The sequence below is a fragment of the Aotus nancymaae genome, unplaced genomic scaffold, assembly GCF_030222135.1.
Source record: "Aotus nancymaae isolate 86718 unplaced genomic scaffold, 86718_ANA_hifiasm-v0.15.2.pri h1tg000059l, whole genome shotgun sequence".
Classification (NCBI taxonomy): domain Eukaryota; kingdom Metazoa; phylum Chordata; class Mammalia; order Primates; family Aotidae; genus Aotus; species Aotus nancymaae.
This window is the reverse complement of record NW_026988473.1, coordinates 63,961,592-63,979,376: the sequence shown is the minus strand read 5'-3', so window position 1 is coordinate 63,979,376 and position 17,785 is coordinate 63,961,592. Positions and strand designations below refer to the sequence as shown.

Below are 17,785 nucleotides of genomic sequence, written 5' to 3'. Positions count from 1 at the left end.
ATACTCTTGAATTCCTGTATCCATTTCCCATTTTCCATCAGGGTTTTGTTATTTATTTTTATTTTTATTTTATTTTTTTGAGCCAAGAGTTTCGCTCTTGTTACCCAGGCTGAAGTGCAATGGCGCGATCTCGGCTCACTGCAACCTCCGTCTCCTGGGTTCAAGCAATTCTCCTGCCCCAGCCTCCCGAGTAGCTGGGACTACAGGCATGCACCACCATGCCCAGCTAATTTTTGTATTTTTAGTAGAGATAGGGTTTCACCATGTTGACCAGGATGGTCTCGATCTCTTGACCTCGTGATCCACCCGCCTTGGCCTCCCAAAGTGCTGGGATTACAGATGTGAGCCACCGCACCCGGCCCAGGGTTTTGTTATTTTTTTAAGGTAAAATGGTTAGACTTTTACTTGGGGCATGATTTAGCCCTGTAGTGCTCAAATTCTGTTGTACCTAAGAGTTAGGAAACACAGTTGTATACCCTAAGTCATGTACACTGCTCCTTGTGTGTAATACAAGGATTTTTAAAGTTACTTTTGACTGTGTGAAATTTTCACCTATGTGCTGACTTTAGAAGAAAATTTTCTCCCAGTGAAGGTATAAGTGTTATTATAGTGGGACAATAAGTTCCCTGGCCTAGATACTAAATCTCTAAAAGTGCAGTGCAGCCAAATTAGTCAAGGCTATTTTCTTGTTTATCTGTTGGTTTTAGAAATCATGTCACACACTAAGTAGGTGATGAATAAAATATTCTAACATGTTTTCTACGATGCATGATGACCAAACCATACTTCCTCTATTTTATATGAGATTGTGTTATTATTGCTATTGTCTATTTCTAATTCAAAGGCCAAACTTTATACTTCTTTCTGTTCAATTTCATCACGTTAGTTTAGTACCTCAGTACAACGGTTGAGGCCACCTTGAAATCTGGTTTTATCATCCACCATATTATCTATTATTCCTAATTTCATAGAATTGTGGGGTTGGCAAGTCCTGAAGTTCGTCTATTACCTGAGGTTTGAATTGGCACTACAGTGCCTACTGTTGAAACATCTACCCTCTGCCTGTGTACCTCCAGTGATGTGGAATGGGAATGGTCATCAGTTCCTTCCACTGCATTATTGAATAGCCTCAATTGCTTAAAAATGGGTAAATGAAAGGAGCAAACACACAGGTCACCAACTATCAGCAATTACTATATAAAATCTTATTCTCCAAACAACCAAGGGAGGTAAGGATTAGTGTTACAGATGAGAAAACTGAGGATTAAAGAATTTTGATGTATACATTTCCCTAGCTGATAAGAAGTGGTGTTAAAAGTTACTGCTGCTCTGACTTTTTTTTTTCTTCTTTAAGTTCTGAAATACATGTGCAGAATGTGCAGGTTTGTTACCTAGGTGTACGTTCCTTCCTAAGAGTTAGGAAACACAGTTTTATACCCCAAATCACATATACTGTTCCCTGGGTATAATAGAAGGATTTTTAAAGTTACTTTTGACTGTGAAATTTTCACCTATGTGCTGACTTCTTTTGAGACACATGAATGTCTTCTTTTGAAAAGTGTCTGTTCATATCCTTTGCCCACTTTTTGATGGCGTTTTTTTTTTTCTTGTAAATTTGTGTAAATTCCTTGTAGATTCTGGATATTAGACCTTTGTCAGATGAGTAGATTGCAAAATTTTTCTCCCATTTTGTGGGTTGCCTGTTCACTGTGATGCTAGTTACTTTAGCTGTGCAGAAGCACATGTGCCATGGTAGTTTGGTGCATCTGTCAACCTGTCATCTAGGTTTTAAATGCCACATGCGTTAGGTATTTGTCCTAATGCCCTCCCACCCTTTCCCTCCACTCCCAACAGGCCCTAGTGCATGTTGTTCCCCTCCCTGTGTCCTTGTGTTCTCATTGTTCAACTTATGAGTGAGAGCATGTGGTGTTTGGTTTTCTGTTCCTGTGTTAGTTTGCTGAGAATGATGGCTTCCAACTTCATCCATGTCCCTGCAAAGGACATGATCTCATTCTTTTTTATGGCTGCAGAGTATTCCTTTTTATGGCTGCCCAGTCTATCATTGATGGGCATTTGGGTTGGTTCCAAGTCTTTGCTGTTGTAAATAGTGCTGCAATAAACATACATGTGTATGTGTCTTTATAGTAGAAGGATTTATAATCCTTTGGGTATATGCCTGGTAGTAAGATTGCTGGGGCAAATGGTATTTCTGGTTCTAGATCCTTGAGAAAGCACCACACTGTATTCCACAATGGTTGAACTAATTTACACTCCCACCAACAATGTAAGTGTTCCTATTTTTCCCAAGCCTTGCCAGCATCTATTGTTTCCCGAGTTTTTAATAATTGCCATTCTGACTGGGGTTAGATGGTTTCTCATTGTGGTTTTGATTTGCATTTTTCTAATGATAAGTGTTGATGAACTTTTTTTTTCGTATTTTTGTTGGTCACATAAATGTCTTCTTTTGAGAAGTCTCTGTTCACATCCTTCACCCACTTTTTGATGGCGTTGCTGTTTTTCTTGTAAATTTAAGTTCCTTATAGATTCTCGATATTAGACCTTTGTCAGATGGGTAGATTGCAAAATTTTTCTCCCATTCTGTAGTTTACCTGTTCAGTCTGATGCTAGTTACTTTAGCTATGCAGAAGCTCTTTAGGTTAATTCGATCTCATTTGTCAGTTTTGGCTTTTGTTGCAATTGCTTTTGGTGTTTTACTGATAAAGTGCTTTCCCATGCCTATGGCCTGAATGGTATTGCCTAGGTTTTCTTCTAGTATTTTTATGGTTTTGGGTTTTACATTTAAGTCTTTAATCCATCTTGAGTTAATTTTTGTATCATGTATAAGAAAGGGGTCCACTTTTAGTTTTCTGCATATGACTAGCCTGTTTTCCCAGAACCATTTATTAAATAGGGAATCCTTTCCCCACTGCTTGTTCTTGTCAGGTTTGTTGAAGATCAGATGGTTGTAGATATGTGGTGTTATTTCTGAGGTTTCTGTTCTGTTCTGTTGGTCTATGTGTCTGTTTTGGTACCAGTACCATGCTGTTTTGGTTACTGTAGCCTTGTATAGTTTGATGTCAGGTAGTGTGATGACCCCAACTTTGTTCTTTTTGCTTAGGATTGTCTTGGCTATATGGGCTCTTTTTTGGTTCCATATGAAACTTAAAGTATCTTTTTCTAATTCTGCAAAGAAGGTCAACAATAGCTTGATGGGAATAGCATTGAATCTATAAATTACTTTGGGCAATATGGCATTTTCATGATACTGATTCTTCCTACCCATGGGCCTGGAATGTTTTTTCATTTGTTTGTGTCCTCTCTTGTTTTCTTGAGCAGTAGTTTGAAGTTCTCCTTGAAAAGGTCCTTCACATCCCTTGTAAGATGTATACCTAGATATTTTATTCTCTTTGTAGCAATTGTGAATGAGAATTCACTCATGATTTGGCTCTCTGTTTATTATTGGTATAGAGGAATGCTTGTGATTTTTGAACATTGATTTTCTATCCTGAGACTTCGCTAAAGGTACTTATCAGCTTAAGGAGATTTTGGGCTGAACGGTGGGGTTTTCTAAATACACAATCATGTTATCTGCAAGCAGAGACAATTTGACTTTCTCTCTTTCTAATTGAATATCATTTATTTCTCTTGCCTCATTGCCCTGGCTAGAACTTCCAATACTATGTTTAATAGGAGTGGTGAGAGAGGGCATCCTTGTCTTGTGCCAGTTTTCAAAGGGAATATTTCCAGCTTCTGCCCATTCAGTATGATATTGGCTATGGATTTGTCATAAATAGCTCTTATTATTTTGAGATATGTTCCATCAATGCCATTGAGAGTTTTTAGCATGAAGGGATATTGAATTTTATTGAAGATGTTTTCTGCATCTATTGAGATAATCGTGTTTTTTAACATTGGTTCTGTTTATGTGATGGATTACATTTATTGATTTGCATGTGTTGAACCAACCTTGCATCCTAGGGATGAAGCTGACTTGATCATGGTGGATAAGCTTTTTGATGTGCTGCTGGATTTGGTTTGCCAGTATTTTTGCATCGATGTTCATCAGGGATATTGGTCTGAAGTTTTCTATTTTGTCGTGTCTCTGCCGGGTTTTGGTGTCAGAATGATGCTGACCACATAAAATCAGTTAGGGAGGAGTCCCTTTTTTTGATTATTTGGAATGGTTTCAGAAGGAATGATACAAGCTCCTCTTTGTACCTCTGGTAGAATCTGGCTGTGAATCCATCTGGTCCTGGGCATTTTTTCATTGGTAGGCTATTGATCACTGCCTCAATTTCAGAACTTGTTATTGGTTTATTCAGGGACTCTACTTCTTCTTGGTTTCATCTTGGGAAGGTGTATGTGTCCAGAAATTTATCCATTTCTTCTAGATTTTCTAGTGTTTTCTTTTTTTTTTTTTTTTTGCATAGGGGTGTTTATAGTATTCTCTGATGGTAGTTTGTATTTCTGTGGGGTCAGCGGTGATATCCCATTTATCATTTTTTATTGGGTATATTTAATACTCTCTTTTCTTCTTTATTAGTCTAGCTAGTGGTCTATCTGTTTTGTTAATTTTTTCAAAGCAATGGCGCCTGAATTCATGTACTTTTTGAAGAGTTGTTTTGTGTCTCTATCTCCTTTAGTTCTGCTCTAATCTTAGTTAACTTTTGTCTTGTTCTAGCTTTTGAGTTTGTTTGCTGTTGCTTCCTTAGTTTTTTTGTGATGTTAGGGTGTTGATTTGAGATCTTTCCAACTTTCTGATGTGAACATTTAGTGCTAGAAATTTCCATCTTAACTGCTTTAGTTGTGTCCCAGAGATTCTGGTACGTTGTCTTTTTGTTCTCATTGGTTTCAAAGAACTTCTTGATTTCTGCCTTAATTTTGTTATTTACCTAGTAGTCATTCAGGAATAGGTTGTTCAATTATCATGTAGTTGTGGGGTTTTGAGTGAATTTCTTAATCTTGAGTTCTAATTTGATTGCACTGTGGTCTGAGAGACTGTTGGTTATTCTTTCAGTTTCTTTGCATTTGATGAGGAGTGTTTTACTTCCAATTATGTGGTTGATTTTAAAGTAAGTGTCATGTGGCACTGAGAATAATGTATATTCTGTTGATTTTTGGTGCAGAGCTCTGTTGATGTCTATTAGGTCCACTTAGTCCAGAGCTGACTTCAAGTCCTGAATATCTTTGTTAATTTTCTGTTTTGTTGATCTAATATTGACAGTGGGGTGTTAAATTCTCTCACTGTTATTGTGTGGGAATCTGAGCTTCTTTTTAGGTCTCTAAGAACTTGTTTGATGAATCTGGGTGCTCCTATATTGGGTGCATATATAATTAGGATATTTAGCTCTTCTTGTTGCATTGATCATTTTACCATTATGTAATGGCCTTCTTTGTCTTTTTTGATCTTTGTTGGTTTAAAGTCTGTTTTTATCAAAAACTAGGATTGCAAACCTTGCTTCTTTTTTTCTTTCCATTTGGTTGGTAAATATTCCTCCATCCCTTTATTTTGAGCCTATGTGTATCTTTGCATGTGAGATAGGTCTCTTGAATACAGCACACCGATGGATGTTGACTCTATCCAATTTGCCAGTCTTTGTCTTTTCATTGGGACATTTAGCCCATTTACATTTAAGATTAATATTTTTATGTGTGAATTTGATCCTGTCATCATGATGTATTAGCTGGTTATTTTACCCACCAGTTGATGCAATTTCTTCGTAGAATCATTGGTCTTTATATTTTGGTGTGTTTTTGCATTGGCCGGACCAGAGTATCCTTTCCATGTTTAGTGCTTCCTTCAAGAGCTCTTGCAAGGCAGGCCTGGTGGTGACAAAATCCCTTAGCATTTGCTTGTCTGGAAAGGATTTTATTTCTCCTTTGCTTGTGAAGCTTAGTTTGGCTGGATATGAGATTCTGGGTTGAAAATGCTTTCTTTTTTTTTTTTTTTTTTTTTTTTTTTAAGGAATGTTGAATATTGGCCTCCATTCACTCTCTTCTGGCTTGTAGGGTTCTGCCTGAGAGATCTCCTGTTAATCTGATGAGCTTCCCTTTATCTCTGGCTCCCCTTAACATTTTTTTCTTCATTTCAACTTTGGAGGATCTGAAGATTTTGTGTCTTGGGATTGATCTTCTCATGAAATATCTTAGTGGTGTTCTCTGCATTTCCTGAATTTGAATGTTGGCCTGTCTTGCTAGGTTGGGGATGTTCTCCTGTATAATATCCTGAAGTGTGTTTTCCAACTTGGTTCCATTCTCCCTGTCTCTTTCAGGTACTCCAGTCAATTGTAGGTTCAGTCTTTTCACATAGTCCCACATCTCTTGGAGGCTTTCATTCCTTTTCATTCTTTTTTCTCTGATCTTGTCTGCATGCCTTATTTCAGCAAGGTGGTGTTCAGACTCTGATAGCCTTACTTCTGCTTGATCGACTTAGCTATTGATACTTGTGTATGCTGCACAGAGTTTTCCTGCTGTGTTTTTCAGCTCCTTCAGGTTATTTATATTCCTCTCTAAACTGGTTATTTTAGTTAGAAGTCCCTGTAACTTTTTTTTTTTTTTTTTTTTTTTTTTTTTTTTGAGGCGGAGTTTCGCTCTTGATACCCAGGCTGGAGTGCAATGGCGCGATCTCGGCTCACCGCAACCTCCGCCTCCTGGGTTCAGGCAATTCTCCTGCCTCAGCCTCCTGAGTAGCTGGGATTACAGGCACGCGCCACCGTGCCCAGCTAATTTTTTGTATTAGTAGAGACGGGGTTTCACCATGTTGACCAGGATGGTCTCGATCTCTTGACCTCGTGATCCACCCGCCTCGGCCTCCCAAAGTGCTGGGATTACAGGCTTGAGCCACCGCGCCCGGCCCCTGTAACTTTTTATCCAGGCTTTTAGCTTCTTTGCATTGGGTTAGAACATGCTCCGTTAGCTCACAGGAGTTTGTTATTACCCACCTTCTGAAGCTTACTTCTGTCAATTCATCACTCTCATTCTCCATTCAGGGTTGTGCCCTTGCTGGAGAGGCTTTGTTATCATTTGGAGAAGAAGAGGCATTCTGACTTGGAATTTTCAGCGTTTTTGTGCTGGCTTTTGCTCATCTTTGTGGATTTATCTACCTTTGATCTTTGAGGCTGATGACCTTTAGATTGGGATTTTGTTGCGGGGAGGGTCCCTTTTTGTTGTTGTTACTTTCTGTTTGTTAGTTTTTTCTCTAATAGTCAGGCCTCTCTTCTGATGGTCTTTTAAGATTGCTGGAGAGCCACTCCATACCCTGTTTGCTTGAGTAGCACCAGTGGAGGCTGCAGAACAGCAAATATTGCTGCCTGCTCCTTCTTCTGGAAGCTTCGTCCCAGAAGGGCATCTGCCAGATGCCATCCAGAGCTCTTCTGTATGAGGTGTCTATCAATCCCTGTTGGGAGGTCTCTCCCAGTCAGGAGGCATGGGGGTTGCGGACCCACTTAAGGAGGCAATCTGTCCTTTAGCAGAGCTGGTGTGCTCTGCTGGGAGAATTCCCCTTGTCAGGATCAGCTGCTGTCCTCAGAGGCAGCAGGCAGGAAAGATTAAGTCCCCTGATGCTGTGACCCCAGCTGCCCCTTCCCCAAGCCAGGTGCTCTGTCACAGGGAGATGAGAGTTTTGTCTGTAAGCCCCTGACTGGAGCTGCTGGATTTCCTGTGGAGATACTCCTCTGTCCAGTGGAGGAATCTAAAGAAGCAGTCTGGCCACAGCTGCTTTGCTGTGTGTCTGCAAAGTCCAAACCTCCCAGTCTCCTTAGCACTGTCAGGGGAGAACCACCTACTAAAGCCACAGTAATGGCAGTCACCCCTCTCCCTACCAAGCTCAGTCATCCCAGGTCAACTCCAGACTGCTTTGCTGGCAGTGAGAATTTCAAGCAAGTGGTTCTTAGCTTGCTTAGGCTGCATGGGAGTAAGACCTGCTGAATAAGACTGCTTGGCTCCCTGGTTTCAGCCCATGTTCTATAGAAGTGGACAGTTCTCCTATCTCATTGGAGTTCCAGGCACCGCTGGAGTATGGAAAAAAAAAAAAAAACCTGCAGCTCAATGCCTACCCAAACGGCTGCCCAGTTTTGTGGTTGAAATCTAGAGTCCTGAGCCCATAGGTACTTCATTATAGCTAAAGATCTTTTCTGATGTTGAACCAAAGTTTCTTTCTTATATACTATGTTCATTCTGCCCTCTGGAACAGCACTGAATAAATTGACTTTCTCTTCCCCTGCCTTTAGCTGTTGGAGGGCATCAGTCATAGTCAGGATAATGTAGCAGCTGACAAACTCTCATAAAAAAGAAGTGGACCTGTGGAGGCAGCACAGCGTGCAGCTGTGGACACATATTTTGGCACGAGATAAGCCGGGTTTAAATCCCATCTCTTGTACTCTTTGTAATCATGGTCAAGTCCTATCAGTTTCTGACATTTTTTTCTCCCCCTTGGGTGTAAAATGAACAATCTAAATTAAAAATGTGAATGGAGGCCCTCCCTCCTAGTGGCACTGGCTGTGAGGATAAATAGGTGATGCTGATGAGAGCTCAGCACAATGGAGAGTTCAGCCTTTTAGAGAGTGCGTGCTGTCTACTGTAGCTGTCCTGCTGCTCCTGAGTGTTTTATTCTCCAAGGTAAATGATGTACGTAGGGACCCCTTCAACAGTATGCCAAGTCTTCCTCTTTTCTGCTCACCCTACTCTGATCAGGCCCCAGTTTGTCTGTGTTCTGCAAGGCAATGCTTATGATTTAACATGTAACTTTCTTTTCTGTTTGAAAGCACTGAATAATAGCAGCTCACAGTTTTAAGTCTTCTAAGTGCTAAGGACACCTTAAACTCATTACACTTCTTACCTCATCTCATCCTCATAATATTTCTGTGAGATGAATGTTATCATTATCGTCTCCATTTTGCAGATGAGGAAACTGAGTCTCAGAAGGGTTTTGTAATGTTCTCAAGGTCACATAGGTAGGTAAGATTAGGGCTAGGATTTGCACCCAGGCAGGATGACTCCAGCAGCAATACTCAACCCACGTGTTGTAAAGCCTCACAGAGCAACCTAGGGCTATGAGAGCAGGGAACTCACCTTGGACTCTCATTCCAAATGTGGCTCACCATTGTTTGCTCTTATATTTTTTATCTTCCCCAAATCTCCAATACTGTGTTTTTCATGACTTGCCCTATCTTCCTCAAGAATACTAAATCAGGCCAGGCACGGTGGCTTACACCTGTACTTTGGGAGGCCGAGGTGGGTGGATCACCTAAGCTCAGGAGTTGGACACCACCCTGGGCAACATGGTGAATCTTCGTCTCTACTAAAATACAAGAGATTAGCCAGGCATGGTGATGTGGGCCTGTGGTCCCAGCTACTCGGGAGGCTGAGGTGTGAGAATCACTTGAGTCTAGGAGGTGGAGGTTGCAGTGATTCAATATCGCGCTACTGCACTCCAGCTTCGGCTACAGAGTAAGACTCCATCTCCAAAAAAAAAAAAAAAAAAATACTAACATGAGCAAATTGCCTTTTTTGAGCCTGTTTTCCCATTTCCTATCTGTAGAATGGGCATAAAAGTGTATATGCAACAAGGCTGTTATGATTAATGCAGTGATTCAACCAAAGTGTCTAAATCAGTATTTATATATTTGAATAATTACATATTTCTGTTTCCTTCCCTCGCTGCATTAAGGGAGAATGATAGAGCAGAATAATTAGTTTATGGTATAACATTTTATAAACCGTACAAAGGAAATGGATGTAATGCGGTGGAAGTCTGGGCGGCCAGGTAAGGGCTTTCCAGACTGAGAGGTATTTTATCTGGATGTTGAAGAATGAATAGGAGTTATTCAGATAATGGGGGTAGAGGGTGGGCAGTGGGGAGGAAGAAGGCCTAGACACAGTCAACTGGGAATAGTAATAGAAAAAGTGTGAAGAACACAATATTGGCTTGTTTATCCGTCTTATTCATCTGTTACTCTTAGAAAAATTAGACCTCCCATCACTTCCCTTTTCTGCTAATTTTTGTGTAATATACCAGCAACATGATGAAAATGAGAAAACTGAAACAAATACCTCTGCAAAACACCGTCCTAATGCATCGAGTGCTTTCCTTTTTCTTTATTGTTTTCTTGATCGTTTATACAGAATTCCATCAAATTTTTTTATTAACCAGTTACTATTATTAAAAGTTTCATTAGTTTCTTTTTTAATGTTTACTACTACTCATTTCACTTCAATAACTAGGACTTTTACTATTGTGGTTTTTTTTTTAATTTAAAAAGATTCAAGGATAAACTCATGAGAGATAGTTTAAAGTTACAAAGTTTTCACATATGTAGACTTTGAATAAAATACCTGGATTTGAATCACAGCACTGTCAGTGTTATCTTTGTTACCCTATGTAATGTATTTGAACTCTGTCCAAATTTTGTTTTTTGGGTTCTTTTCCCCTGCTAAATGGAGATTAACAGTAATTGCTTCATATTTATTATCATGAAAATTAAATGAAATACATATAAAGCAGTGAGCCTAGTACCAAGCTACTAATGTTGGTTATCATTATTAATGTTCATTAACCTATCAACTCTTACATAATATAAATAAGTATATATAATAAAACTTAGCCAGGATTTTTCTTTCTCATTGAGGAACAAAAATACTCGTTTCTTTCTTTACTCTAGCCTTTTTATGTTTATCTTTCAGTAAGTATCTTACACAAACACAGTGCTGTAAAATTGTTTCCATTAATTAGTTTAATTTGCTGAATGCCTACTTTGTCTTGAACACTGGCCTAGGCACTTAGGAAGCCTGTGGTCTGGAGGGGAAACAGATGGATAAGCATAGGATGGCGATGCAGTATGATAATGATTACCAACAAGGGCTACACAAGGCTCTGTAGTACTCAGAACCCAGATGCCTCCCTGTGATTCAGTAGATCATGAATATTCTGGCTCCAGACCATTTCTCAAACCACTTCCACTGAGCCCCACCCTAACTCCACCTCCTCTTTCTTGTTTTTCCCTAGCTACACAAGCTTTCTTCTGGTTCCCATGCTCCTGTTGTGTCTCGAGCTCTGGCAAACGCTCCTCTTGCTGCCAGGAACCCCTCCCCCATTCTCATATATTGCCTTCTTCTCATCCTTCATCTTAGCTTAAATGTCATTTCCTCAGAGAGCTCCCATGCCATCCACTGGCCTGTTGCCCTCAATTTTCTCCACCCTGTCACCCTCATTTTATTTCTTCTCAGGATCCTTCAAGTATGTACTTGTATATTACCCTCTTTAAGCTGTAAGCTTCATAAAAGCAGATGACACTGAGACACAGAGATGAAAGCAGAGACCATGTCTTGCGTTCATCACTGTCCATACAACACTGTTCATACAACTGTTCATACAACTTTATAAAATACGTATGCAATAGGTGAATGTCAAGGAAGGTCATAGATGGGTTAATCCGAATAGATGAAGAAGTGTTCACCAAGGAGACAAGGAGAAATTAATGGTTTAAGTATCACAATTTGAATGCAAGCACACACATTTGAGAGACTTTCATATATGGGTTCAAATCCAAGCCTTGCTACTTACCAGCTACGTGTATTTGGGAGGATCATCTTGATTTTATGGTCTACATCATCTTTATTTGGATAATAGAGGTAATAGCACCTAATTGTGCAGTTGTGAGGAGTAGACCTAAGATTTCAAGGTATGTAGCATATAAAAATAAACAGTCTCATTATCTGTTTATTCAGACGTGATCAGGAGAATCAGAAACTGAGTACACTGAAAATATTTCGGCACGGTTGCTCCTCACGTCTCAGTCTGAGAGTGAGAGACAGTGGTCTGACCTGAAACACTGAGCTGCTATGAGGAAAATTGAATTGTTGCAAAGTCTTTGGAAGTACAAAGTGCTTACAGCAAGTTTTGAAGGTCAAAAATTTACAGTTTGTCTTTCACAATATCCAGAGGATGTAAAAATAATGGTCTACGTGCTGTATTATTTTTGCATGCTATACATATAGTAGCTCATTTAGTCCTAACAACCGCACTGTGTGTCATTTCCTTGATTCTACAGATGAGGACACAGACACAGAGATGTTAAGAAACTTGCTCAACATCACAGAGCTAGTGAGTGACAGAACTGACTGTTCAGGTTGTCCTGAACATCACTTCACATGCACTCTCTACTGCCTGGGTGTAGCAGAAAGCCCTGTGGAATGGGAATATGACATATATAGGTTCAAATGCTTCCTCTAGTGCTTACTAGTTTTGTGGTCTTGGGCAAGGTTTTTAATCTTTCTGAGCCTCTGCTTCCTCATTAGAAAGATAGAAAACAACGACATCTACTTTGAAGGGGATTGTGACATTTAAATGAGCCATCATATGTAAGGTGCCAAGCTTGTAGCTGCTATTCAGTAGAAGGGGGCTAATGTGACTACTAACAGCAGTACTAAAATCCACTCGTTGGTCTTGACATGGTTGAGATTTTACAAGCCTTGATGGCTTTTAATTGAGAAATATGCATCCATGACAGGTAATCAATACGCTCATTTGGCAGCCAGGTTCCAGATGAAATAAAGCTAAACGATGATGCAATTAGAATATACAAACAAATCCCCTGCAGAAGCCAAATAGACTTGACTGCCTTCTCCATCCTAATCATGTTGCTGTGTTTGAAATGCATCTGGAAGTCATTTTTCTCGGTGAATTTGGACCCAACTCAATAAACAGAGCTTCTTTTCCTCGTTTGCTGTTTGCTTTACCTGCTTTCTCCTTGGAGCTCAGTTTTCCTCCAACCAAGGTGGGAGAGACAGCACGTCAGCCGGACTCCCTAATGTGTGAAGGACGTTGCAAGCCTCACTGACAAACAATGTCCCTTGACATTCACTTTGTCATTTTTTTTCTCATTGTCAGACTGAATGACAAAAGCTGGCAATTTTAATGGGGAAACAGTTCAGGAGGCAGGTTCTCAACAATCCCTGAGCAGTCCTTTTTAAAAAATCCTTCTCTTCTTCTTCATTGGAGTCTGTGAATTATTAAGTGACGAGGCTGTCTGTGGTTCACTCTCACATATACTAACCTTCTCCAAGTTTTTCTTCCAGTACTCACAATTGCAGCTTATTAACATTAAATTGCAACGTGATTGCCATATGCCAGTCAAGATAATAAACCATGAACTTTGCCAAATTTTAGTTGCTCCGAGTTCAAATCCTAGATCTTGTACTTGTTAGTTCTATGACTTGGGCAAATAATGTTAGTCCTAGTGTCTCAGTTTCCTCATGTATCAAAAGAGGGTAATTATAGTACCTGACATGTGGTTCAGTAGGAGGACTAAATGAGATATATGTAAGGCTCTGATATTGGCTGGCACAGAATGAGCTTATGACACATGATAGCTATTATCACCTTAAATTTTGAGTCAGATTTCAAAAACAAGAGTAATTCAGGTCAATAACTTTATGTACAATACTTTCTGGTAGGCTTGGGATACTGCAAAGAATATGGGCTTTGGAGATACAGAAACTTGTAGGATATGAATTTTGACTCTGCCACTTCTGAGTGACCTTGGGTGAATTACTCAGTGTCTTCGAACCTCTGTTTCCCCATTTGTAAGCTCTTTAAAGAATGTATATAAATATAAATGTCTCTTCATGGAAATTTGAAATTTTATCTTTAGCTAAAGCAAGCAAATTGCTGTTAGAGTCCACAAGTCTCATACATGCAAGAAGATCTCAACACCAGCATGATGTAAACTGCTTCCAAAGTAGCCAGTCAGAGGACAAGTAAGCCAGGAAGGGCCTTTCAACATCACTTTGTTTAATGCATTCATTTCACAGAGAAAAATAAAAGTTCAAAGGAATTCAGTGAGTCATCTAAGACAACAAAGCTAGAAAAAATCTTTACTCCGAAGAAGAACCCAGTTATACTGAAATGACCAATATTTTGTCCTGGTCTGTCAAAGCAAAGCAAAACAAAAAAAAATAAGTAAAATAGTGAATTCAAATTTAAAATAAAGGTTGAAGGAAAGGAAGGGGAAATAAAGGAAGGAGGGAGGGAAGGAAAAGAGAAAGAAGGGAAGGAAGATCTAATGGAGTGTGTGGCATCGTCTGGAGCATACGCTGGTCCCGTGGTGTTGAGTACGGTGAGGCCGGTAGGGTGGATGCTGAGGAGAACAGGCCAGGAGATGAGGCTGCAAAGACACAAATCCCAGCTCCATCTCCCAGGCGCTGTGCGATCTGAACAAAGGAAGCTAACTTCTCCATCCCTCCATTTCCTAATATCACTTTCTCTGTATGGTTGTTGCAAGGACTAAAGAAACAACTGGCATGCGTGGATTAGTACATAGGCAAGCATTAGTCCTTGGGGTAGCACATAGGAAGTACTCAGTACATTTAGCTGTTCTTATTATTAAATGTGAATTTGATTATCATTTCTTTTTTCCACCTTTAAAATAGTTGTTTTGAAGTCATTATGATATTTTGTTTTCTCAAACACCATGGAGCTAACACTGTGATAAGGTATTGAAAGTATTAACAAAAGAAGAAAAGGGTTTTGGGGAGGTGTACTGGAAAGGAACCAACCCTGAAATTGATCCAGTACCTACTATATATGGGATATTGTGTGGGAAGCTTTGTATATCTTCTGCTACTTAGTTCTTGTCACAGGGCTATGGAGTAAGTATTAGGCTCTTATTTCAGTGATGGGAAAAATGAAATTCTGAGCAACTAGATAATTTGGCCAAGGCATTTTTGACACAAGAGCCTCTTTTCTCTCTTTTCCAGGAGACAGTACCTGACCAGCATGAGTGGTTTGGATATGAGTCTAATTCTAAAACCACCAGCCTATACTCTTAGAAATATTTAAAACAAAGATCAGAAAAACAAAGTCTATTACTGATTATCTTGGCTTTTAGGTAAACAGTGAAAAGCCCTCATTCATTTTCCCATACCCTTGTTCCCTTCTGTAAACTGTGAATCACCAGATTTAAAAGCAGGCAATCTTGGAATTTACGTATTTTTCTGTGTTTTCTTGTTTTCAGGATAAACAGTATTGCTGCTCCCAAGACAGCTTGAGTAACGTTCTTCTTGGACATTGATGGGCATGTCTAATTAAGGTAAAAAGTATACATATGCATGCATACACACACATGTAATGCAATTTTCTTACACCTTTTTCATATGGTCAAGTGTTGCGGTTTGCAGCAACGTGTTGATGTGCAAGGTGGGAGGGGAAGAGCAATAACTGAGAAAGTAGTGTCCTTTTGTCTTAAGAAAAATCCTGTGAATTCGAAAGCAGCATTCTCAACAGATCTCTGCTTCGTCACAGTTGGTAGAGGTGACCAGCATTAAACATACTGATTGCTTTGGCTTAAGTGGATTGGTTTTCTTCTTTATGAAGCACTTTCTTAATCTAAAGCAGCAAGTAGTGCTATTTCTCCACTTTTTCTGAAGCATTCCTTTGTAAAAAAAAAAAAAAAAATCAAATAACATAAAAATGTTCTTTTGATGAAAAAAAAAATAAGTTGATGGAGAACATTTTCTCATTTTACAACTTTTTTTTTCCAGTTTTCTCTTGAACCTTTGAGACTGGTTGTTATTTGTCCTCCCACATGCACCTGCCAATGACCAAATCAATAAAAAAGTAGCGAATGATGTTAATGGAAAGAGAAATAGCTGACCACACTTAGGTCATGATATATATTTTTAATAGATTTGAATACTTTGTTCTGGTTTTCTGTTGCATTTATATGCAGCAATCTAGTCATATTTTCTGTTCATAAAAATTATACCTAGTTCAGAGATTGTGATTAACTGTGTCGTTTTTAGTAGAACTTTGCAACGATCGTGGTGTTCTAAGGAGCAGCACGATTTCCAGGTGTTCTGCCACCTGGATGACGTGCACAACCACAATTAAGGGTCATAATTTCCATTTGTGATTCCAACATGTGGATAAAGTATTTATTTTTGTTGATTGTATTTCTTAGAAGTGCTTTATTAACAGTTCTCACATGTAAGAAGGCACATTGACCACGTTTACCAGATAGTTTAGGCTTGTAACATGATAACCTTTAGATAATTTAAGCCTGATTAGGCACATGGTAAACTCAAGTTAATATAAGCTTGATAAATTAGCCAGAATGCTCAGGAAGTTGCTCTCTCTTCTGGGGAAACTGTCCTCAGTAAAAGAGCATATGGATGACCTGGTCTTCCTCTTACAAAACCAGGAGGCTAAAACCACTTCATGACCACTTGACTAGGTCTAGAAAAGAAAGTGTAAAGTTGGTTTAAAAAATATCTTCATTGAGCACTTACTGTGTGCTTTAGGAATAAGATAAGCTGAGGCAGAGAGCCTCAGAGCTGATCTTTCAAATCAGAAAAGCCAGTTTATGGAAGGAGAGATTCAATATGTGAATCATAGTGAGAAGCCTCCAAGGTAAGGTAATGGACTTGGGTAAGAGTTTTCCATCGGAGATCTGGATGGCAAAATACACATCTGAATTCTGGGATCCAGTTTGCCTAGAAGGAAAAGGCAGAAATCAGGTTTTATGAGGCTAGACAGAGAGAGAGAAATTTCATCTGGGTAGCCAAACCATGGAGCTCCAAGCCAAAGTCCTTGAGAGTGGCCCAGGTTTCAAGCAACACAGAGACCAAATAAAACCTCTATTAAGGAAAGACCTTCAGTTGCCTCTTTGGTCCTATATATGTGGTCAGTGTGTGTCACAAAGGCTTAAATTTGTAGCATTGCGACAGAGAGCTCTCGGAATTTAATGCTTAGGAATTTCAGGTAATGGTCTTTTGCAAACGTGGAACTTATCAGAGTTCTGAGCCAGTGAGGTTGCTTTTCATAGAACCTTTTCTTTTTTAAATGTTCTACATTGAAATAGCTGTTGGTTGTGTGTCTATAAATCGCTCCTAACAGACACACTTAAGGGTAGCTTCTACACAGTTCATACAGGAACTGAGCTGCATCTCTTTGCCTCTTTCCTGGCCAACAAAATTAGAGAATTCATCTGCTACAAGCTTAGGCCAGCCCGCGCCCCGATGCCAACAAATGCAAGCCAGGATTCAATCACCTCTGAGCTGGCGCCAGGTGTCCTCAACCTTCAATTGCATTTCTTGGCCTTGTCTGTGCCCCGCGTTGGCTGAGGTGACCCTTCCTCGGCCTGATAAAACAGAGGCCCTCGCAGATCTTGCTCTCTGGCCCTGCTCCCAAGAGACCGTCAAGCTCATGAAATGCTTCATGAGCTTTTTGCAACTCTTGCCCTATAAGAAAAGGCTTTTGGTTTTGCAGCCTTCAAGCAAAACTCTAAAATAAGACTATGAAAATAAAGCCAATTTACCACTCTCTCCCTACCAAGCACCACTTTTGTAAGTAAGGAACAAAATAGCCCTTTCCCCCCATCTCCCATACCAGCTCTTCCTCCCCTCCTCCCGGCCCCCGCAGCTCTCTAGCAGCCAATCTCTTTACCCCAGAATTGTCAGGAAAGCACTGGCTGACAGGTCATGTTATTGCTTCTGATCCCATTGGTCACATTGTGTAACATCTTAACTCCTAACCTAATTCGATAGATGCAGCTTGACAGGGCATAGCAGGGATGCGGTCTGGCTTCTCTGGAGCTGGGTTTAAGACTCCTCTGCTGGGGACCTGCACGGCATTCAAAGCATTTTAGAGCATATTTCTTGATCAAAATATGTGTAAGGGCAGCAGACTGCCCCTACCTATAGGGTTAGGTTCCAGGAAATGTCTGTGGTTATTCCATTCTTGTCTTCTTATTTGATGACGGTTGAGGATCCTAAGTCAGTATAAGAAAAA

At 39.8% G+C, this 17,785-nt stretch overlaps 1 protein-coding gene across 1 annotated transcript in view; it reads left to right on the top strand.

The window, feature by feature from the left end:
• Positions 1 to 17,785, top strand: part of TENM4 (teneurin transmembrane protein 4) — a 1,737,111-nt gene that overhangs the window by 221,790 nt on the left and 1,497,536 nt on the right. The window contains 1 exon segment of the mRNA XM_064365345.1: positions 15,012 to 15,086. The gene's annotated coding sequence lies outside the window, so the exon portion shown is untranslated.